The sequence below is a fragment of the Rhinolophus sinicus genome, chromosome 14, assembly GCF_057876585.1.
Source record: "Rhinolophus sinicus isolate RSI-liver-muscle chromosome 14, RSI-T2T, whole genome shotgun sequence".
NCBI lineage: Eukaryota > Metazoa > Chordata > Mammalia > Chiroptera > Rhinolophidae > Rhinolophus > Rhinolophus sinicus.
In genome coordinates this window covers 87581986-87607254 of record NC_142514.1, presented here as the reverse complement: position 1 = coordinate 87607254, position 25269 = coordinate 87581986, and the positions used below count along the sequence as shown (strand labels likewise).

The 25269-nt window shown below is 37.9% G+C and overlaps 1 pseudogene across 1 annotated transcript; it reads right to left on the bottom strand.

The window, feature by feature from the left end:
- Positions 1-10407: 10407 nt before the first annotated feature.
- Positions 10408-23326, bottom strand: LOC141572326 (copper transport protein ATOX1 pseudogene; annotated as a pseudogene). The gene is made up of 2 exons (XR_016018448.1): positions 21886-23326; positions 10408-21501 (listed from the first exon to the last, which is right to left on the bottom strand). The product of XR_016018448.1 is annotated as a copper transport protein ATOX1 pseudogene (transcript).
- Positions 23327-25269: the final 1943 nt, after the last annotated feature.

The window sequence follows — 25269 nt, the reverse complement described above, 5'->3', positions numbered from 1 at the left end:
AAAAAGAATAAAATAGTAACAATAGTAACTTAACAAGAGAAATATAAGACTCATACACTGAGAACTACAAAATATTGCCGAAAGAAATTTAAAAAGACCTAAATGCACAGAAAGACATCTATTTCAATGGATTAGAAATCTTAATATTGGTAAAATGGCAATACTCCTCAAATTATCTACAAATTGAATGTAATCCCTATTAAAATTTTAGCTGACTTTTCTGCAGAAATAGACAAGCTAATCCTTAAGCTCATATGAAATTGCAAGGGACCCCAAATATCCAGAATATCTTGAAAAAGAAGAATAAAGTTAGAAGGCTAACACTTCCTGATTCCAAAAATATTACAAAGCTACAGAAATTAAGACTGTGTGGTACTGGCATAATATCATATATATGAATCAATTAAACAGAATAGAGCATTTAGAAACACCCTTATATTTAAGGTCAATTGATTTTTGACAAGGGTTCCAAGATAATTCAGTAGGAAAAGACTAGTGTTTTCAATAAATGGTACCAGGACAGCTGTATTTCCACATGCAAAAGAAGGAGGTTGGATCCTTACTTCACATCATATAAAAATATGAATGCAAAATGGATCAGACCTAAATATATGAGGTAAAACTATAAAATTCTTAGAAGAAAGCATAGGCATAAATCTTCTTGACCTTGAATTAGGCAACAGTTCTTAGATATGACACCAAGAGCACAAGCAACAAAAGAAAAAAGATAAATAGGACTTCATCGAAATAAAAAAGCATTCAAAGGACAATATCAAGAGATTATAAATCTGACACACAGAGTGGGAGAAAATATTTTCCAATCACATATTTGGGAAGGGACTAGTACCAGCCATATGTAAAGAACACTTACAACTCAATAATAAAAAGACAAATAATCCTGTTTAAGAATGGGCAAAGTATGTGAATAGACATTTCTCCAAAGATGTACTAATGGCTACTAAACACAAATAAAGATGCTGAACATCACTAATCATCAGGGAAATGTAAACCAAAAGCACAGTGAGATACTACTTTACACTCACAAGAATCTCCATAAATAAAAGCCAGCTAATAACAAGTGTTGCCAAGGATGTAGAGAAATCAGAAAATTTCTAAATTGATGGTATAAATGTAAATGGTTCAGTCACTTTGGAAAATAGTGTGGTAGGTCCTCAAATGGTTAAAAATAGATTTAGAATAAAACTCAGAAATCCCATTCCTAGGAGTCTACCCAAGAGAAATGAAAACATATGTCCACAAAAGTATTTACATAAATGCATATATCAGCATTATGTATAATAGCCCAAAGGTGCAAACAACCCAAAAGTCCATCAACTGAAGAATCAATAAACAAAATGTGGTAATATTCATATAATAGAATGTTATTTGACCAAAAAAGTAATGAAGTACTGATATAAGCTACAACATGGGTGACTCTTGAAAACATTACACTACAGGAAAGGAGGTAGTCAAAAAAGAGTGCGTGTTATATGATATCATTTATAAAAAATGTTCAAAGTAGGCAAATCTATAGATACAGAAAGTAGCTAAGTGGTTGCTTAGAAATGGGAGGTATGAATGGATGGGGGAGTGATAACTAGTGGGTACAGTTTTTCTTTTTAGGCAACGAAAATGATCTAAAATTGATTGTGGTGATGGTTGCACATATCTGTGAATATACAAAAAAACATTGAATTTTACACTAAAAATTCATATGGTATATGAATTATATGTCAATAAAACTGTTAGAAAATAGTCTGGCTGATCCTGCAACAAATTACAAGCCTAGTTGAATGGGACTGAGAAACATTATTCATGCTTCTTATAAATGATGGCAGGTCTACCAAATTTGGAAGAAGATAGGCCAGAATGTCATCCCTTTTCCACTGTCTGAAACCTGGAACAGAAATCTGGACTCTAAAAACTGGCCAAATGCTCTTTGGTTATTCTACTTCAGACACCAGAATAAAGTCCCCCATTCGCATCCCATTGCTCTCTTTCTACCATCATTGAGAGACAATAACAACTGGAAGAAAAACCCAGGGCAGGGATTGGTGGTGGGTGGAGGTGACATAGTTTAGCAACATTTCTGAATTACAAGAATTAAAAAAAAAAAAAATCTCACATGAGTTCCATATAGGAAAAAGATGTTCCCTAGAAAGATTTAAAAATCTGATTGTTTTTTTACTTTCACTCTATAAGTCTTTCCCATGTGAAAACAACAGATGCATATTCTCAGAGATTAATGAATAAGAATCAGGGACAGGTCCAGGCTTTGTGAAGTCTAAAACTAAAACAATTTGAGGAACTTTTTTGTATATGTAGCATTACAAATTCAACTTTAGGGACGGGGTATTGGCAGGGGCATTACAATGAAAAGACATGAAGTTTAAACTTTGGAGCGTCCTGGTAAAGCTACCTCTGATTTGATGCATTGCACTCACTCCTTCTTGAAACAATTACTTGGAACTATAGTCCATTTAGTTGGCTAAGAGATGAAATAAACAAACAAAAAGATGAAAACTAGAGACTAAAAACATTAGTTGTAAGCACTAAAGGCAGTTAAAGATAGAGTTGTAGAAAACAGTCACACTCGGAAATTTGGTTGCTAAACTCAAGGCAAATGTGAAACACAGCATTTGAAAATTAACACGTATATACTTATAAAAACTATAAATAACAACAATCTCAGCTTCAAACTCCTGATTATATTAAAGGGATTTGAGGTGAAAGTACACAGACTAACGATGAAGAAGCAAAAATAATTTAAACTTCAGATCTTACATAGAAGTTGTAGGCAGGAGGGTAGGTCAAATGTTTTAACTTTAGAGTCAGAAAATAGAGATTGGAGAATATTTTTTAAAAAACATTAAAAGCAAGTCCTAATAAAATAAAGAGTATACAGCTGCCAAATTACTGGTATAGTTAAAGTCAAAGAAAGTTTTGGGTTAAAAAAAATAAAAGCCAACTATATACTACTTATAAGACTTACAACCAAAACAGATCCACACAGAACTATTAAAGGATGGAGCAGCCGCTGTGGAAAACAGTTTGGCAGGTCCCTGAAAAGTTAAACATAAAACTTTATATGTTCCATATGATCCAGCAATTCCATTTCTAGGTATATAACCCAAAAATTGAAAGCAGGGACTCAAACAGATAGTTGTACACCCATGTTCATAGCATAATTCACAATTGACAAAAAGTAAAAGCAACCTAAGTGTACATTGACAGATGAATGGATAAACAAAGTATAAATATACATACAATGGAATATAATTCGTCCATAAAAAGGAATGAAATTTTGATATATGCTACATCATGGATGACCCCTGAAAACATTATGCTAAATGAAATAGACACAAAAAGACAAATATCGTACGATTCCACTCGTAAGAGATACCCAGAAAAGGCAAATTCATAAATACAGAAAGTAGATAGAATAAAGGTTCCCAGGGGCTGGATGGAGAGGAGAACGGGGAGTTAAGCGTTTAAGAGGTACAGAGTTTCAGTTTAGGATTATGGAAAAGTTCTGGAAATGGATGGTGGTGATGGTTGCACAACAATGTGAAGGTATTAATACCAATGATTTATACACTTAAAAATGTTTAAAATGGTAACTTTTATGTTATACATATCTTACCAGAATAAAAACAAAAAACAAAACAAAACAATAGGGGATGATACTTCAGGTGCTTTTAAACCAAAATAAAGCAGGGACAATGATACTAATTTGACAGCAGGTAAATTCAAAATTCATCAAACAAAAAATTCCATTGACAAAATGCATAATATACAAAGAAGATGTAATTACTACTAACTGCACTTTTTTAACATAAATTATTTCAATTAATCATCCAATACATACTACAGAAAAGTGAGTCTTACCACCCCAGGTTATAACAGAGGGAACTGAAGCTCAGAGAATTCAAGCAACTTGCCATGGTATAGAAAACAGTCGGATAAACTTTTTATACATGAATAACACAGTATCGAAACATGCATAGGAAAATTGTTTTAAAAAATACACGGAAAATCTGACAAAACCTATCGCTGTAAGACATTTTAACATACTTATATTAGCCTTGATCGCTCAATTTATAAAAGAAAAACAGATCAAGTCCATAAGAAATACACAAAATATAAAAATTGATCATATAGGTAAAAGTATGCATTATTTGATCATATGTGATAAAATTAAAGCACTGTACACCTGAAGCTGAAGCTGAATAATACTGAATGTCAACTATGATTTAATATACATATAGTCACGGGATGTGGAGTACAGCATAAGGCATAGAGTCAATGGAATTGTAATAGATATGTACGATGTCAGAGGGGCAATAGATTGAGGAAGGGGTGTTATCACTTTGTGAGGGGTGAAATGTCTAACTATTGCATTGTTTTGTACACCTGAAACTAGTAAAAAAAAAAGTAGTAAGAAAATTTTGGTTAAAAAACCACTATTTAGAAATTCCAAAGAACATTCTTCTAAATAAAATGGTAAAATGGAATATAACATCATAATTATAATTATTTAGAAAGAAATAAGAAAAAATGTAAGTAAATATTATGATGCACCAAATTTCAGCTACAGCTTTCAATGTGGCACAGATCTGCTATTCTGCTTCAGCTTTGCCTATGGGCGTAGGGAAGGCCAGATAGCTGAATTCTACTCATTTTTAGTCTTCCTTAATTTGAGAATGATCAATGACCATGTGACCCAATTTCTAATTAGCATGACACTAATTTACAATAAGACAGGCCAGTCTAATGTATTGTTAATATCTGAATACTCGCTTAATGATACTTTTCATATACTTTACAGGTTGAAATTCTATCGGACAGTTAAAGTATAAATGTATACTTGCTATCCAAGAGTCAAATGCTATAATGAATGATGTCTGAAAACTATCAATTTATGTACAAGTATAAAAGAACTCTCAAATAATTAAATAAGAACAAGCCTGGCAATTGAAACAGTTGTGTAAGAAAGTGTAGTAGGTACATAACTTTAGGAAAAACACTGATCCTTTTTTCAGCCAACCCACTTTATAAAATTTTTAATAATAGTATAAAGCAGAATAATGGAGATTAGATCACAAGCCTATTTATTGTAGCATTGTTTGTTGTACAATATTTATAATATTTAAAATTTATTCATTCATGTAAATTCCATGTAGACCATAAGTCAAGAGAAAATCTTATTTGGCAATTCTTCGCATCTTATGAAGAATGAAAAGCAGAATGTCCACTTTGTTACCTCAGAATTGCAGTAGGTGGAAAGACACCTAAATCATGTATAATACCCTCCATTGATAAATTATATTTGAACAACGTATAACAAAGAATATGAAAAAATGAAGAAAAGAAGAATGTGTTAGAGCAAAATGATGTAACCCCCAAATCTCTATCCCTTTGCTGGCCTCATTTGACAGTGAGTGCCCATTTTGTAACACAAATATGCATGACAGTGACTCAGGAGCAAACCAGTAGTTGACAGGGCTGAGAAATGATTATGCTTCCACTATAATGTTATCATTAAAATTTGTCAACACTAAAATGTATAATAATAAAGTTGTACTAATTGACAATACTAAAACAAAATGTACAATTCAGGGATTCTCATTTCCCCCAATTTATTATTTGTGCATTCTTTCAATGTCCTCTCCCCCTCCTCCAATACGCCAGTCCCTACTTTCTGTAGCTGTGTCAGGAAGTACTGGTCCTCTCTTCTTTTCCTCTATCTTTTCTCCACTGTGGCAACTGGGCAAGAAACTATTGGGCTGTCAGAAATGTCCCTGGGCAGACAGCCTCGGCCAGCTCAGTGGTACTCACTGGGGCAAATTGCTTTGTCTTCTATCTCCTTTCCTTCTGGATCATGAGAGTGGGCTGATGAGACACTTGCTCTGATTCTACCCATTCTCAATTTTCCAGAAGATGGCTGTGCAATCCAGACCCAGCCCAGTCTGTTGCCATTCGACCCTGCGGTGCCAAGGTAAAGTCCCAGCTGCAATAAAACTTTGCTTTCCATTATTTTACTTTGCTATTGTTCCCTGTTCTTAAATTTCCCTTGGAAATCCTTCAGAAAAGCGGACTGGCTGGAGATTTCTAGGTTTCCTATCCAAATAATATATTAAAGCAATCATAAAAACCAACTCCCTGATCTTTTCTCAATTTCTAAAAATAATAAGAAAATTCACCAAAATTGTAAGAGGAGTGTCTATATAACTGCATGCTTACATGTTCAATAAATTTGAAATGGAAAACATTTCTGAAAGAAATGGTGATCCAAAGCAATAAAATTTAAACAAACTAAATATCAAGAAAGAAATTCAGAAAGTCATCAAAGAATATTCCCAATAGGCTCTGATATTTCTACTGGTGAATTTTATCCAACTCATAAAAAAAAAAAAAATTCTTTAGTATAGAAAGTTCCTGAATATAGAGGAAGATAGAAAGCTTTTATTCATGTCTATAAAGCAAATATAAAATTATTTTATTATTGTAAAATAGATAGTAAAAAAACAGACTTATCTATATATTGTTAATGGAATTAACTTCAATTTCCATGAAGTTTAGTCTTAAGTATTAGTTGAAGCTGTGGGTTCTTCCCCAGAGAGTTGTGTTCACCCATATAAATGCTGGTGGTTTTAAGGTACAAAAGGAGGCATCATGGTCCTTAGAAGAAAGGCAGCAGCTGGTTAAAGTTGCTGTTAAGTAATAGTACCCAACTTTAAGGCTCTAGAGAGTCAAGATCTCGCAGCAAGCAGAGGCTTGGACCAATACATCATTCTTTCCAGGGAGATGTCACAATCTTAAGAAAGCTTTAGTCTCGGTATCATAGTCTATATTTCAGAATGTCATACAAATGTCCTTTGTAGAATGCTCATGTAAATGAGAAAGTAAGTCACCCAAGGAAGAAATCATCTCCTCTTAGATGGAAGAGCAAGGAAAAATTAGGGACACTAAAATTAAATGCAAACAGAAGGCGTTCCTAGACCCTGAAAACCTAATGTGCCTAGACTATTATACCCCAATGTTCAGATTCCAGATGCCTGCTCTCTAACAAGGAAAACCAGCCACTTCAGAAAGCTTAAAGCAATGGAGGAGGCAGTGTCTGGCGGCCTTGTGACATGGGGCACCAGCAGTCCTGCAGAAGTATCATTGCGGCCACATTCTCAGGTGACCCGTCAGAGCAAAGAAAAACTTGCCCCAAGATCATGAGTCAAAATGTCAAATGAATCAAGAGCATAAAAGTAAAAGGTCATGAAATGTCTTGCTCCAGGCTGCTATGGAGTCTGGTCTACGGGACATCACCATTACTCCTGTTCCCCGACTCCTTCAAGATGCTGCCTCCCTGAGGATGAAGGGCAGGAGCGGGGCTTGAAGGACGCTAGTTTACTTCTATAGTCTGGCACACTGAAATAGATTAATAAAGCTAATTATTTTAAACAGGAAAACACTAAAAAATATTTCTTAAGTTAAAGTACCTGTTACTGGTATTACATTAGCCATTCTGCAAGTATTTATTAAGGACCTTCTATGTGTTTATTTGTTTATAGATAAATAAGTAATAGTTGCTACCAACAAGTGGAAGAAGCAAAAACAAGAATGAATAGACAAATCTAATTTGTTATACTGAGTACTGTGATGGGAGTAAGCATAGAGAAGCAAAGGAAGAGGGCCACGTGATCCAGCCATAGGGGTCACCACAAGTTCTGAAGGAAAAGCATGAGATAACTAGAAGTGAATATTTGAGGCAAAAAAATTAGAATAAAATAATGACAGAATATACCAAATACCCAAGAACCCAGAGGAGCAAGCCTCATTTGTGGGTATGTTTGGCAAAGAAATAACACTAAGTAGTGTAGTTTTTCTGAAGCATAAAGTGCTTGGCAGTGTGGCAAGAGAAAAGATTAGAGGAATAGACGGAGTAGACAAGCCGGGTCATGAGAGGCCACATATTCTATGTATAGAAGTTTGGACATCCTCACTAATAATTTTCATTTTTATAAACACAAAAAGTGATTTCTACCTCTGGCCATAATAGAGTACCTAGGATCAGACTAGCCTTTTTACTGTAGACAATTATAAAACTGGGCAAAATATAGGAAACAAATGTTTTCTGGCATTGGACACAAGGTAGTACAAACTGTAATCCCTGAAAGAAGAGAAATACATGGGTTGTCCTTTGATTGCTCTGGCTGTTTTTCAGGGACAATTTCCTGATCATGGTGCAGAGAGCTGGAGCCCAAACATTGCATGGTAGTTCCCCTGAGCTGAGAAGACAGAGTTTAGAGTTTAGAGCTGTCAAAGTTGCTGGAATCTATGGGGGGAAGGGCACAAGAGAAGAGCGAGCTGCTCAGGAGTTGGGGAAAGTATGTGGGTAAAAATCTGAGTGATAGTTCCCTGCAAGTACTATGCTAAAGGCTAGCCTGTACATGTACTGGGTCATACTACACAAGACTTACTGGTGAATAGCTGTTATATAGTTGAACAACACAAACTTACTAAAACTGACTCACAGAGAAGTAGAAACTCTAAATAATCCTATATCTGTAAAGAAATGGAATCATCATCATCATCATCATCATCTTCTTCTTCTTCCCATAAAGACAATGCCAGGCCTACATGTTTCTGGTGGATTCTGGCAAACATTTAAGGGAGAAATAATAATAAACTTCAACAAACTTTTTTCAGAAAATATAAGAAGAAAAGTTTCCTAATTCAAACAAGGAGAATACAGAAGGACTATAGAACAAAATATCACTCATAAACATAGATGAACAAATTCTTAACAAAACATTAACAAATCATTCCAGAAGTATATGAAAAGGGTAATGCAGGGCAGGCCTGGTGGCTTAGGCAGTTGGAGCTCCGTGCTCCTAACTTTGAAGGCTGCTGGTTCGATTCCCACTTAGACCAGTGGGCTCTCAAGCACAAGGTTGCTGGTTCAATTCCTCGACTCCTGCAAGGGATGGTAGGTTCGGCCCAGTGCAACTAAGATTGAAACGGCACCTTGAGCTGAGCTGCTACTGAGCTCCTGAATGGCTCAGTTGGTTGGAGGGTGGGCTCTCAACCACAAGGTTGCCGATTCAACTCCAAGGGATGGTGGGCTGTGCCCCCTGCAACTAACAACGGCAACTGGACCTGGAGCTGAGCTGCGCCCTCCACAACTAAGACTGAAAGGACAACAACTTGACCTGGAAAAAGACCTGGAAGTACATACTGTTCCCCAATAAAGTCCTGTTCCCCTTCCCCAACAAAATCTTTAAAAAAAATAAAAATAATAAAATAAAAAGGGTAATGCATTATGACTAAGTGAGGGTTTTCCCAGGGAGGCAAGATTTTACATTCAAAACTCAGTAAGTGCAATTCAACATAGTATGGAATAAAGGAGAAAAATCATATGATCTCAAGAGATGCAGAAAAGGCATTTACAAAAATCAACATCCATTAATGATTAAAACAACACACACAAAGTAAGCAAATGAGAACCTAAAGAAACTGCCTCATTGTTACAAAATGCATCAATGAAAAACCTAGAGAAATCATCATATTTAATAATGGTATATGGAATACATTTCTCCATAGATCAGTAACTAAGTAAGCATGCCCGCTTTCACTACTTCTTTCCAATATTGTAAAGGAGGTCCTAGCCAACTGAATAAGGCAAAAAAGTAGAAATAAAAAGCAGATTGGAAAGGAAGAAGTAAAACTATCTGTATTTGCAGATGATGAAAATTTTAAAATCCTAACAATTCTGAAAAACTAATAAGTAAATTTAGCATGGATACAAAGTCAATGTACAAAAATGAATTCTCTCCCTAGCTACAAACAGTTAGAAAGTGAATTTTTAAACAATACCATTTAAAATAGCATAAAAAACCATAAAACAGGAATAAATAAAGTTAACAAAAGATATGCAAGATCTCTGCACTAAGACCCACAAAAAACTATTACTAGGAGAAATAAAAGATTTAAATAAATAAATGAGAAGGTTGAAGTAAAAGAAATATACCACGCTCATAGAATATTGTTATGATGTAGATCCTTTCCAAATTGATCTATAGGGTCAACACAATCCCCCCCAAAATTCTAGAAGACTTTTTTTTCTGAGAAATTAATGAACCAATTGTAAAATTTACATAGAAATAAAAAAACAAAGAAGAGCTAAGATAATTTTGAAAAAATTGGAGACCTTATACTATCTGATTTGAGACTTAGTTTAACACCACAGTAATTAAGACAGTGTGGTATTTGCTATAAGGATAGACAAGTAGATCAATGGAATAAAATAGAGAGTCCAGAAATGGATTCATATATATATATATATATATATATATATATATATATATATATATATATGTATATGATCAATTTTTGACAAAGTCGCAAAGGCACTTCAATGTGGGGAAAGACAGCATTTTCAACAAATGGTGTTTGAACTAGATATCCATGTAGGTAAAAAAAAAAAACGTACTTGAATCCTACTTCTCTAGTCACAAAAATTAGTTTAAGATGGTTCTTTGAACTAAGTGTACAGGCTGAAAATACAAAATATTCAGAAGAAAACAGGAGAAAAGTTTTGTTCTCTTAGGCAAAAATTTTCACAGATTTATAAAACACAAAAACCCCATAAAAATCACTTATCAGAAGAGAAAAATTTGATAAATTTGAACTTTAAAATTAAAAAAAATATTGTTCTTCAAAAGTAACTATTCTTTTGGGGGAGCTGATGGAAATGTTTATTATCTTAATTGTGCTGATGGTTTCAGTGGCGTATATATGTCAAAACTCATCAAATTGTATACTTTAAACACATGCAGTTTATTTAATGTCAATTATACTTCAGGCCCTAGCTTACATCCCTCACAAAAATAAACTAAAAAATGGATTAAAGACTTAAATTTAAGACCTGAAGCCGTAAAATTCCTAGAAGAAAACACAGAGAAAAAGCTCCTTCACATTGGTCTTGGCAGCAATTTCCTGGATATGACAGCAAAAGCAAAAATAAGTAAGTGGGACTACATCAAACTAATGCTTTTGTGCTTCTGCATAGCACAAAAAATAATCAACAAAATGAAAAGACAGCCTACGGAATGGGAGAAAATAATTGCAAATTATATATCTGATAAGAAGGGAATATCCAAAATATGTAAAGCACTCATACAGTTCAACAGCAAAAATAGTAACCACTCAATTAAATAATGGGAAGAGGAACTGAACAGAGTTTTCCAAAGTAGGTACACAGATGGCCAACAGGTACACAAACAAGGGCTCAACATCACTAATCATCAGGGAAATGCAAATCAAAACCACAGTGAGTGATCATTTCACACCTGTTAGAATGGCTATCATCAACAAGACATGAGATAACAAGTGTTGGCAAGAATGTGAAAAAAAGGGAACCCTAAGACTGTTGGTGGGAATGCAAATTGGTACAGCCACTATTGAAAACAGAATGAAGGTTCTTCAGAAAGTTAAAAATAGCACTACTTTATGATCCAGGAATTTAATTTCTGGGTATAGAGCCAAAGAATTTGAAATAAGGATCTCGTAGAGACATCTGTACTCCCATGTTCATTGCACCATTATTCGCAATAGTCAAGGTATGGATGACTGGATATACACTGGAATATTATTCAGCCACAAGAATGAAGGAAATCCTGCCATTTGCGACAACTTGAATAGACCTTGAAGGCGTTATGCTAAATTAAATAAGTCACACAAAGAAAGACAAATACTCTATGATATCACTTATATGTGGAATCTAACAAAGACAAAGTCAGAGAAACAAAGTCAGAGTAGTGGTTACCAAGGGTTAGGGGTTGGGAGAGATGGGGAGATATTGGTCAAAAGGGTACAAATTTCTAGTTATAAGATTAACAAGTTTGGGAATCTAATGTACAGCATAGTGATTATAGCTAATAATACTGTATCATATACCTCTCAATGTTGCTAAGAGAAGAGATCTTAAATGTTCTCATCATAAAAAAGCAAATGGTTACTATGTGATGGGGTGAAGGTGGTACTTAATACTACAGTGATGGTCATTCCCCAATTTATAAATGTATCAAATTAACACTTTGTACACCTTAAACTTACACCATGTTATGTGCCAGTTAAATCTCAATAAGCTGGAAAAAGACCTTTTCAGCTGCTGATACAAGTTTACTCAATTTATGGAAAATGCCCACCACGTAATTTAATTGTCAGAGTCAGTCCTATTCATCAAAAAATAAAATAATAAAATAAAATAAATGTCAAATAAGACTTATTTTGCTTTGAAAAGTATGACTTTTTTCAATTCAAATAAAAACATGTTAATGCAAAAATAAAATGAAATAAAAACACATTGTTGAGAAAATAAAAAGGCAAACCACAAACCAGAAGAAAACATTTGTAACAAATTAATCAGACAAAGCACTTATATCTAGAATAAATATAGAACTCTTACTACTCACTAATGAGACAAACAATACCAAAAAAGGGTGAGGGGGCTAAAACTGAAGCACAGCTACTTCCTACCAAAATGGCCAAAAATAACATGAAAAGATATTCAGCATCTGTAGTCATCTGGGAAACACAACCTAAAACCACAGAGATACCATTACCCACCCCCTAGAAAGGCTAAAAATAAAACATCTACCAATACCAAGTGTTGGTAAAGATGTGGAGAAACTGAAATTCTCATATACTGCTGGTGGGATTAGAAAATAATACAACCACTTTTGAAGTTTGGCAATTAAACATACACTTCATATGTAACCTAGGTTTTTACAAAAGGGAAATAAAATTATATGCCCAAAAAAGACTGTCTATGAATATCTATACAACTTTATTAATATTAGCCAAAAAGTAGAAACAACTCAAATGTCTATCAATGAGTGAATGCATTAACATCGTAGTATGTTCATACATAAATTGCTAGTCAATGATAAAAAGAAATGAACTACTGTCACACAGACCAATATAAATGGCTCTCAAAAACAGTAGGTTGAGTGAAAAAAGCCAGTTATAAAAGATCCCATATGTGTATATGATTCTAGTGATAGAAATCAGATCTAGTGATAATATTAAATTATTGGTTGCCTTTACGGTTTAATGGAAATATTATGTACCTTGACTGGGGTGGTGTTAACATAAATTTATATAGTTGTCAATAGTCTTCAAACGGTTAAGTGTACACAGTTTATTATATGTTAATTATACCCCAATAAACTTTATTAAAAAAAAAACACCACAAAAAGCAGTCACTCTGTTACAGTTCATCTAGTAGGAAAAACAGTTACACAATTTTGATGTTTTTGTGATAATTACACTGTAAACCTTGTTAAGAGAACAAGCACGAAGAAATAAAGACATGTCCTCATGGAGCCAAATCCTTGGATCTTTACCCAGGGAATTGACTTCAAGAACACTTTGCTTAACGCTGTTCAGAAGAACACTCAAAATCGGAAAGATTGGAAGCCAGGTTAGCTTTTGATTAATTTGATAATTAGGAAATCAACAAGTATTTGTATTAGACACCATGGCAAAGGGCACAGAGGTGGCTGCAGGATATCACAGTGACTATGAAAGTGGGTTTCTAATCCTGGCTCTGCCACACTAGCTGGGGAGCCTTGGGCAAGCGGTTCCTTCTGAGCTTTAGCCTTCTCTACCTTGCAAATTTGTGAGGGTTAATTTAGATGAGAATATCCATGAGCTGCTTTCAGAGCAGTGGCTGTTATCAAGTGCATGCAACAGAAATACATAATGCTATTGTGAGTATCAGAGTCACCTGGATGAGTTCTGTCTGGAAGGACAGACTATCCTGTAGTCTGCTTTTCCTGGGGATACAAACACGGAGAGTGATGCATAGGAATTACCAATTACACCAAGAATATCTACTCGAATTCACACTATACATCAGTGTTTTTAGGAATATAAGTAGTTATTTTTAAAAGGAGTAGAGCCATAAAACCAAACTTAACAAGTGGGGTAGCATCTAGTGGATATCATCCCAGTGTTTCATCAGAGGAAAGGGGGCCAAAAGAATTGGGAAGAGGGACATGAAAGCAAGAAGTGAGAGGCACTGAAGGAACCACAACAGTGCAAGAGAGACAGAGACTAATAAGAAAGAATTCAGGAGGAGAGAAAGCAGGTTGGTGAGGGGACTGAAAAAGCTTCCTATGAAAATTATTCACGTAAAGCAATGGGTGTAACCCAGAGATAAGACAGGATGGTGTTTTCAATCAGAAGAAAAATTGGGCTGACTCCGTATGCCCCTACTCAATGCAGAGCTATTCCCAGGGGGTAAAGGGAGATTTCAGCTCAATGAAAGAAAGACTGGCTCATAGTAGCTGTGCACCACTGGATCAGTGCGTCCGGAGCTAACGAACCCCAGGGGCCTCCCGGTTCTCGGTTCTCGGAGGCTTCAGGTGCTGTTTGTTGATAGAGAGGCCTTGGGAATTGCTGGCTTGTTTGCTTCCACTTATTATACTGATACTGACTATTCTCTTGCATGCAGTATGCTCTCTGCGGGCCACTTTAATTTAATTATCCATGAGCAGGCTACTCCTGATATTTAATGATGTCTTTACAAAGTGTTGTAGTACAGCTCAGGCAGTGTGCTGCTGACTTTCTATGTTTCTCAGTGGATTCACACTGGGTGGAGCCCTTAGGTAAGCAGTAGCTAGCAGGTAAAACATCTGAAAAGAACCCCAGCTCATCTGGAGGCAACACCAGAGAGAAAGCTCTTTTCCCTTCTGTTTTTTTTTTTCCCCACTTGTATTCCTCAAAAAAGAGAGTCAGATGGGAGAAGCGAGGGATATTCTTACCAGGCCATACGGGCTGATGGCCCAGTGTGGTGTGAGAGCAGAGTGAGCATGAGTTGGGTAGAGGGAAAAGAATAGGAACCCAGAATGAATTTCTAGGCCTTCTAGACAGAAATATGTACAAAAAGTATTTTATAATCTATGACATTAATTTGGATTAAACGTTTCATTGCTCTGATGAATCAAAGCAGATGCCTGGAAATTGGTGTACCTGTATCTCAAACGAGTTACAATTAAGAACTACAACAAAAGTGTATCTTTAAACCCGACATTATATTGACTTGAAACTTAAAACAGAGCTCCTTATGAAATATTCTGAGAAAGGTGTCTTTGGTGTTGAAATTTCCCATGTTTGGTTTCAGTCCAAAAGTGATTTTTTTTTTCTCCCTGCATGACTTAAGGCATTCAGTCACCTAAGGACGGCTTGCCTATGAAAAGGCAACACACGCCTGCTGAGTGCCCCCAACCCCCAAACATGCTACACATTTCACTGTCACTGCCCTGCCTGTTCACATTAATCCCTATAGGTACACTCCCCGCCACACGCTCCTGAATGCAGGACACTGAAGGAGGGCCGTTAGGCTTACTGTGACCCTGAAAATAGAGACTCACTCACTACCCTAACTAAACAGAAGGAAGGTTTATTTATGGACAGAGAGGAGGGAGAACAGGGAGAGAGAGGGAACCGTGGAATCTAAAAGAGCAGAAGCAGAGCGGTTCATTCCTGAGCTCTCACTTTAGCAGGAAACCAATCTGGACCCCTGGAGGCTCTTTTGGGGACAGTAAGGGAAGCAATGCAGGAGGACACAGCAACGTGATCATGTGGCTTTATCACACTGAACTTCCAGAAAAGGGTGCTAGGGCTCTCTCAGAGGAGAGGGTTTCCCTGATGTGAACTAAGAACAGACTCAAGCTGAACAAACTTTGGCCCAATTTCTCTAATTTCAGAATTAAGTTCAAATAGTCCTTTGTAGTCCTCAGTCGGGTCTATTTGTCTCTAAATTCCATGCTCTCAGCTACGACATATCCCTAGCTTCCTCCATGCAGGGTGGTCCTAGAATCGTCTCTTCCGCTTCCCCTTAACCTGGGGATGGAGGTGAAACCTCTGGCTGCCTCTGGGAAACAGGAGAGCGACAAGACTCTGATCGTTCAGGTTTTGGCTCAAATGCTGTTTCTGAGGAAAGGCCTTCCCTCACCACCCAACCTAAACTACACACTAACCCCATCACTCTCTGTCACCTTAGTCTATTTCCATATTATTTTCATAGCACTTATCACAATCTGAAGTTTTCCTGTATATCTGTCGCCCCTGCCACTAGAGTGGGATCTCCCAGGGGGCAGGGATTGTGTTTTGTTAAACACTGCTCTATGGTGGTGTTGGAACAGTGTCTGGCCTAGGGGAGGTGCTCGAGGATATTGAATGAATAAATGAAGGGTCAAGTGAGTGAATGGATACACTAAAGAAGTGGGTTAGAGAATTTTGATTTGTGGGATGTATAGAATAGAATATCAAGGAAAAGGAAAGAGAAGGAAAAAGGAGATTAGCTTGTCTGCAACCTGAAATCAGCTATTGTCTGCCAGTTCTCCTGCCACGCTCATTCGACCCAGCCCGACCCCAGGTTTAAATCCCCAAACCTGCTTTGCAAGATATCTGGTAACAGTGAGTTCAAGGGCACAGGGAGCAGCTTCCCTTGAAATACTGATGATCCGTTGACTCAGAAGGACTCAGGATGACGCAAATCGTATTTATGACTCAACTAGGATCGAGCCCAGAAATTCTCGACCAGAGGGAACACACAGGGAATCTCTGGGAGGAAGGACAAAATGAAGATGTGTGAATTTAACATGGACTAGATTTTAACTGCTTTTGGATTTTCAACATTTATTATCCAGGGGCCTAGGTTCAAAAAGGCTGGGAAGTGATCTAAATAATCTGATCAGACAAGATTTATAGCAAATCTTAATAACAGGAAAAAATCAAGGATGCCTCTGAAATTTAGAGCTTTAATGTCCAGGAGGATAGTGGTTTCTATGAACCATTATGGACAATTTAGGACAAGCTAATTTGGGGGAATGAAGCTAAGTGTAATTTTGAATTTGCCGAACTGCAGATGGCAGCAAGACATTTTGCAGAGACTGCAGCAGCCTGTAAGTAAGCCAGCAGAAAGGTACGCATTAGACACAAATAAAAACCTTACACAAAATCTGGATTGTATCCTGCGATATAATGGACAATGTATATTTGGTCTTTGTCTCCACTTCTTGACACAGAGCTTCAAAAACCCTTGGGACTTCTAGAGTGACAGGTGTGTCTTTGCTATACTAATGAGATGACTCATGGTGTGCCCCCAGATAGCTTCAGAATGGGGGCTGGTCACCAGAAAGACCAACCACGTGATTAGAGGGTTGGAATTTTGGACCAGGCCCAGCTCCAGGGAGTGTGACTGGAGATTGAGTTGAATCATGGGGGGCAATGATTTAATCAATCATAAGTAGCCATGAACCCACAGTAAAAACTCTGGACACTGAGGACCAATGAAGCTTCCTGGTTGGTGAACACATTGATGTGCTGGGGGATTCCACACCCAGAACCCACAAAGGGAGACATGGAAGCTCTGTGTCCAGAACCTTCCTAGACCTTGCCTTGTGTGTTCCTCTTATTTGGTTAGTCATGATGCATCCATCGTAATAAAATTCTAATCATAAGTACAGTGCTTTCCTGAGTTCTATGAGTTACTGTAGCAAGTTATCAAACCTGAGAGGGTCATGGGAATCCTTAAATTTATAGTCAGTCAGTCAGAAATGTGAGTGGCCCTGAGGCTTTTGGCTGGTGTCTGAAGTGCGAGCAGTCTTGTAAGACTGAACTCTTACCCCTGTGGAGTGTGAGGTTAACTCCAGGAAGCTGGTGGCAGAATTGTGGTGCAGGACACCCACTTGGGTTGGAAACGCAGCACTGACACATCACCTATAACATGAATACGTGTATTACACAGAGTTGCTAAGGTATACAGGGATTTTTAGAGGTCTAGCGCCAAGTGGAAACAGTATTACATTTTATATTTTATTTTATTTCTTACCATTCTGAGTCACTGATGGTAAATAATGGTCATTCTGAGTCAATAATTAAGGAATTCTAAACATCATAATGGGTAATGACTTTGCTTACAATTTTACCCAAGAACTACAGAGTCGGATCCTCACTCTTCTATGGGATGCCTCTTTAAGGAGAACTACTTGATCAAAGAGGAGAAAACTTAATCTGTAAACTTTAATATGTAAAATTACAGACAGAAAATGTGGGGAAATTTATCTCTGCTTCACTTTTGGCTTCTTCATTTCTATAATTCTAAAATGCCACTGATTTTTATGATGATGAGTTAATAATAGGCTTGGGGGAGATGGGGAAGGAAAGCAACACTACGACATTACATATACGAGGTGTCCAGTGTAAGATGCTATCTATTTCAGAAATGGTATTGTGTAAAAAAATAATAAAGTGCATCTTAGATTTGAGAAAATATGGTAATATAGTAGTAATTAAATTATCTTTCCTTCCCTTTAACTTTCATATGATTTTCCCTGAGTGTGTTTGATATAATTACTTTTTCTTGAATCAATTTTCTGTTCTAAAATATTACTGTTTCAAAACATAACTTTATATGAAAATGTCTAGATGGGGGTAAGTGACTGAGATAAGACAAGGACCAGTTTCATTCCATAAAAAGCATTCTGAATATCAAAAATACTTAGTTTCCCACAGTAACTGAATTTTGGGAAATAATTCTTCACTAATCACACACTAATACATTCTGCGCTGATAGAAACCAGCTTTGTCTCATATATACATACAAACTACAGGCCCTCCACAGAACGGGCAGGTATCGTTCTCCACACGGTCCTGCTTGGCTATATGGAGAAGATGACTCAGAAGACAATCCTCGGGCTTCTGGATCACTGCATTGCTTCCTGCCTGCCTCCAGATGGCCGGCCCATGGGAGGCAGGGCCACAAAATTCAGAATTCTATGTTTAGGGTTCTGTGCATTAAAATCCCCTCATTAACAAGTAAGTGAAATTTATGCCTTTCTGACCTTGAAATTTTTTTGAATTATCTATATTAAATTAGAGACCTGCTCAGTGCAAGAAACTGGTGGCTATTGAGATCAGATGGCTAATCACAAGAGACTAATGAGAAAAATGCTGTGACTAAGGGGGTGGTTCTTTCCAAGCCTTAGCAATCCACAGCTAAGCACTGCCGTCACTTGCCAAAATCTTACTGAAAATACATTGTATGATAGGCAGCAAATCTGGCTTTTATTGAGGTAAGGTTCACACTCTGATGAGATCCCTCTCTTCAGGGGATTTAAATGACCAACATATAAAAACAAACCCATCCACATATTAAGAAAAATAAAATCTGGAGGAATTTTCTTTTTAGGTGACCTAGCACTATAGCATGATACATGCCTGATAAATCCTTTCGGAGATGATACTGATTAGTTTACAATAGCTGTCAGAATGGGAGTAGGCAGGTGTTAGGTGAGGGGAAAAATACACTATTTACACAGTGTAATTAAGTTACCTAGCACTGACATTAAAACATTCTTGTTGGAATCTTAAATCACTATGTAAAATGCAATTATGGGTCAAAATTCCAATAATGCAGGAGGCTGTGACATTTGCTTTGTCACTGTTGAAGAACAAGTTCTGTGACTCTGAAAACTGACGACACGGAACTCAGATTCCTCGCTCGCTCTCCATTGCCTTCCAATTAATAACAATTATTAACATGAACATGCTGCACAGGACTTGAGTAACATTTTGTAGTATAAGTGATTTATACCACAGTACCAAACTTAGTACTATTAGGTTGGTAGAAAAGTAGTTGTGGTTTAAAAAGTTAAAAATAATTGCAAAAACCGCAATTACTTTTGCACTAACCTAATAAAACAATCATTCCTTTATCACTGTGTTAGACATTACTCTACAAAGTTCTTTGAGACAATGAAGGAGATTTTCATCACAAATTTACAACAGAAACTGTCAAGGGTGATGCCTACCTAGAGCAACAAGTGACTGCAGTTGACAAAGGCCACAAAGCAGAGTGTGTCATCCATGCATCTAGAGGCAAGCAAGTGTGGTGAGTAGAACAGTTAACACTAGTTTCAGATGCTCTTTAGGTGGCTCAGAACATGCAAGTCCAATCTCTGAGATAGCTTCACCTGCCTCTGTAGGTTATCAAGGCTATCCTCGGAGAATGAAGAATGTGTCAACCATCAAGAAGATGAATTATAAGACTATCTAACCCTCACCTTGTCACACAATCATGTCTTTTTAAGCAAGAACAACTGAAAATGAACAGATTCTCTCATCAAGATGAGCTGCTTGTATTATTTTTTTTTAAAATCACACCTATGAAGATGCCTCAAAATATTAAAAACAGAACTACCATATGACCCAGCAATTCCATTTCTACTGGGTATTTATCCAAAGAAATCCAAACACTAATTAAAAAAGATATATGCCTCCCCCTATATTCATTGCAGTATTATTTACAAGAGCCAAGGCATGGAAATAACCAAAGTGCCCATCAATAGACAAATGGAGAAAGAAGATGTAGTACATATATACAATGGAATATTACTCAGCCATTAAAAAATAATGAAATCTTACAATTTGCTACAACATGGATGGACCTAGAAGGTATGCTAAGTGAAATAAGTCAGACAGAGAAAGACAAATACCAAGTAATTTCACTCACATGTGGAATCTAAGAAACAAAAAGAACAGATAAAAGAGAAACTCATAGATACAGAGAACAAACTGATGGTCATCAGATGGGAGAGGGGTGGTGGGATAGGCAGAAAAAGTGAAGGGATCACAAGGTGCAAGCTGCCAGTTATAAAAATAGTAACGGGGATGTAAAGTACAGCAAAAGGAATCTAATCAATAATGTAATAACAAAGTATGGGGCCAGGCGGGAGCAAGACTTCTTGGGGTGATCACTTAAGGGAGATAAATGTCTAATCACTATAAAACTAATATATTTGTACTTCAACTATAAAACATTTTTTGAAAATTACCACAGCTATGGAAATTCTTGCCTGTGGCATAAACCATTAAGCATTCTTTTCACAACCTAGGAATAAACTCAGTCCGTTCGGCTAATTTAAGAACATTTGCTTGTGTTGACAGCAAGGACTGGGAAACCAGGAAACCATGTGCTAATTGGCTACTTCATCCCGTTTTCCTTTTCAGCGTCTGCCAGGTGTAGCCCTGACTTTCAGAGTGCGTCTGGCTCTCTGTCGCATCCGGCCTGTTATCTCTGTCTGGCAAACAACCACTCTATGCTTCCAGAACTTCAGATCTTTCAGGGCCCTGATGATAAGTCATTCTCAGCCCACTCTGCCAAAAGTTTTTTGGCCGACGGACTGAGGAAGACTATTGTTGTCGCTGGCTGTTATCTCTCCCTCCGACGCCACTTGGCAGATGTGCAAGTCCATCTCTCTGGTGTGGAAACAGCGCTTGACTCTAGATGAGTCAACGCGTTAATAAACAAGAGTCACGGAGGAAATAGCAACCAGTCTTGAAAACAAGAAAAGAAACATTTTGAGGTTTATTGGATGCCGAGATGTTTGTCCTCCGTAGAGCGCCCCTGCTTTATCTCACTTCACAGCCTTCCTATCAACGAAATGGGGAAGTTAATAGTTTATCAAATGTTAATCAGCTGTAATGTTTATGTATTACTTACATAGCATGGAAAGTATTTTTTGGTGCTAGGGGTACTGTTTTCTTTAACTGCAAATTTATATCTTCGTCATTCATCTCCCCTTTTGTCAGACTCCATATTCTAGGAAGTCCCCAGTTGACCAAGACATTTATTATCTCCTGAACTTATCCCCGTGCCATCAGGGAAACCATCCTGACTGTGGCCTCGGAAGTGCCTTCAGTGAGATAAAAACGGTGAGCTTTCTCCTCAGCAGGCAGAGAAGCAGTACAGACACCTTGCTCTGGGGAAGGTTCTGGCTGAAATAGAAGCACAGGAAGAGGAAGAGCATACTGTACCTCGTACGTCGTGTGTTTCCTGCAAATGCAGCAGCGTGCTGGAAACTAAACACTGGCCACAGGAATCAAGTACCTCCCGGCAGCTGTATGGTCACAGGAGGTCCGAAGACAGGGCTTGGGCGACTTAGCAGGAACCCAGAGGGCCCACATAAGACCTCAACCTTGAAAACGTGGTGAGTCTCAGCTGGGATTCTTGAGGAAATGCAGGGGGAGGAAGCCTGCTCCAGTCCCAGGACCACCTTCCTCTCAGAGATCTAGAAAAGACATGAGTATATACCACATGCTAAGGTAACATGCCATTGGGGTCACAGGACAGATGGGACTTCCTAGGGTGACTTAGGGACATCTTATAATAATCCTGTGGCGACAGAGTTATGAGAATGACAATCTCTCTCAGTTTTCTCCAGAAAATCCTGAGTTTACCCTGGCATATGTATTAATACCACCTTTTTTATGCTCAAGAATCTTCATGTGGATGACAAATGGTCTCCCTGTCAGTCCACACCCTGCGGGGCTAAAGATAAAGTCCACCGATGCCACAGCTGCACTCTTAGGGTCGCTCACCACCTGGGCTTTTATTTAATGTGCTTTCAACAAACATTTGTTCAGTGCTCACTGGGTGCCAGCCACTGTGTGAAGCAAAGGGGACAACGACGTGCATATGAGAGACAGACTCATCAGTAGGTGACACAAGCCCCATGTCCAATGCATGGCAGAGGCAGGCATGCAGTAGGACCTTGGTGCTCCTTTGAAATCTCAGTGAGGTAAAGACTTGCCTGCATGCTTGGAGAATCACCTAGTGTTCATGCTGGCTGGCAAGTGGGGACAGCAGTGGTGGCCGGGGCAGTGTCCAGGCAGAAAACCATAAAACTATGGGTCGGATGTGTGTTTCTTGCTGTGCTTCGGGAGCGTTAGCATCTGGAGAGCGGCGTGTGAGCAGTAGCACAGTAGCACTCACATTCCCCCAAAGATGTTCACAATTTTTCTTTTTTCCAACAAAAACAGCTCGACTTTATTGCAGGGAAACTAGAGGAGCAGGGCAAGTGAGTATCTCCGCAGGAACTCCCATCGTCAGCAGGATTGCCAGGTTCCAGGTCTGCCTGGAAAGTAGGAAAGGATGGGTGTCCTGCCCACTCGGGTCCATCCTGCAGGCTGGGGCCCAGGCCCTCGCTAGCTGAGGCCCAGATAGGGAACGGTCTCCCCTGTTTTCCTCAGGGTCTCCAGCAGTGTCCACGCTGTGCTCAGAGTCCATGTAAACCCTCTCGTTGGGCAGGTCGATCTCAAACTGACCTCCTCCCAGCTTGCTGAGGACCCGAGTGACCGTGTTAGAGGAGCCTTCACAGGTCACGTCTACAGAGAACTCGTGCTTCGGCTGAAGAGGTGATGGTGGGTGGTGGTGGCGGTGGCGATGCTTCTTCTGGTTCACAATTGTTAATTCCAATATTTACTTCTCTAAGTGCTTGGTGGCTACCAAATATTAGGTTGGTGCAAAGGTAATTGTGGATTTTGCAATTATTTTTAGCCTTTTAAATTGCAGTTACTTTTGTACCAACCTAACAAATTAAGTCATGTTAAAGAATATCTAAGATCACGACACGGAGTTTAAGATTCACAAGAAAAACTTCCCCCTCGATTCTATTTTTACTTATGCCTGCTAGCAGCAGACCATTCTCCCAGCAGTCTTGTCAGTCTTCAGCACGGATGCCAAACTGAGTATTGATTTGTCTCATTAGCTGTTTAGTGGCTGAGTGAACACGCCTGCACTTTAAAACTTTGCTCACGTTCTTCGTGCATTTTCTACCCAGAACATCCCCAGCCATCTTATCCTCATTTGCTGAGTGGCCAATCATTCTTCAAGACCTAATTCACATGGCCACTCCTTGAGAGAAAGGAGTTCTCTGGCTATTCTCTCCTCAGGCCAATCCTGATTTTATGAGGCAAGACTGATACTAATCTTATTCTGTATATTGATCCTTGATGGCACTTCGCACATTATGTCACAGCAATATGTCTACAAGTCGTCGTCCACAGCTAGACTGCATTCCTGGAAGCCAGGCAGACACGGTCTCTGATTCACCTTTGCAATTCTAGCACTTAGCTCAGACTTCAGTACATGATAAATCCTAGGTTGAATACACATAATCATAGGATTTTTATCTTTTTAAAAAAGTATATAACCCAATGAATCATCCAGAAAGAATACTACTGTGTAACTATCACCTGGGTCAAGAAGTAGAAAATAACCAGCACCCCAGAAGCTCCGCCTTCAGCCCCCTCCCAATCACTGCATTCTCCCATCCCCCCAAGGATAACCACTATTTTGACTTCTTTTTCCACCAGATATTAGTGTTCCTGTTGAACGTTACATAAACAGCGTCACATAATGTATGTAATTTTATTTATATCTGGCTTGTTTTACTCAACATTGTGTTTGCGAGATTCACCCATATTATTATATGTAACTGAATTAGTTCATTGGGGGGTGCATATTCCATTATATGAACATACCATAATTTATTTATCCATCCTGCTGCTGATGGATATTTGGGTTCTTTGCAATTTGGGGCTCTTACAAATCATGCTCTTATAAACAGGCTTGTATGTGTCTTCTGGTAAACATGGGCACACATCAGTTGGGAGTGGACTCTCTAGGTCTTTGAGCAGACCTATGTTCAGCTTTCGTAGATAATGCCCAACTTCTTCCAAAATGTGTCAGTTTATATTCCCATCTGCACTGTATAAATTTCCATGGCTTCACATCTGACCAATACTTGATATTGTCAAACTTTAAAATTGTAGCCATTTTGGGTGTGTGTAATAATAGTATTGCATTGTGGTTTAAACTGCATTTCCCTGTGACTAATGCAATTGGCCACCTTTTCATATGCTTATTGGTCATTTGGATAGTCTCTTTTATGAGTTGACTGTTCAAATTCGTTGCCCATCTATTCTATTGAGCTTTATGATGTTTTCTTACTAATTTGTTTGGCTACAAATCTTTTCTTATAGACGTTATAAATGCATTCTCTCATTCCGTGGCTTGCCTTTCTACTTTCTTAACATTATTGTTTGATAACAAACAGTTCCCACTTTTAAGGAGGACCAAGATTACAGTCTTGTCATTTGTGGTTAAAGCTTTTAATGTCCTGTGTAAGAAATCTTCCCCTTTCCGAGCTCATGCAGATATGCTCCTAAATTATCTTCTAGAAGCTTCATACTTTTACCTTTCATGTTTAAATCTGCTGTCTACCTGGAATTAATTTTGTGCATGGTATGGAGGTAAGGGCCAACTTTTATTTTTCCACATGGATATTCAACTTATCCTGAACCAATAACTGAAAAGACTGTATTTTTCCCAGTGCTCTGTGATACCACCCTGTTAAT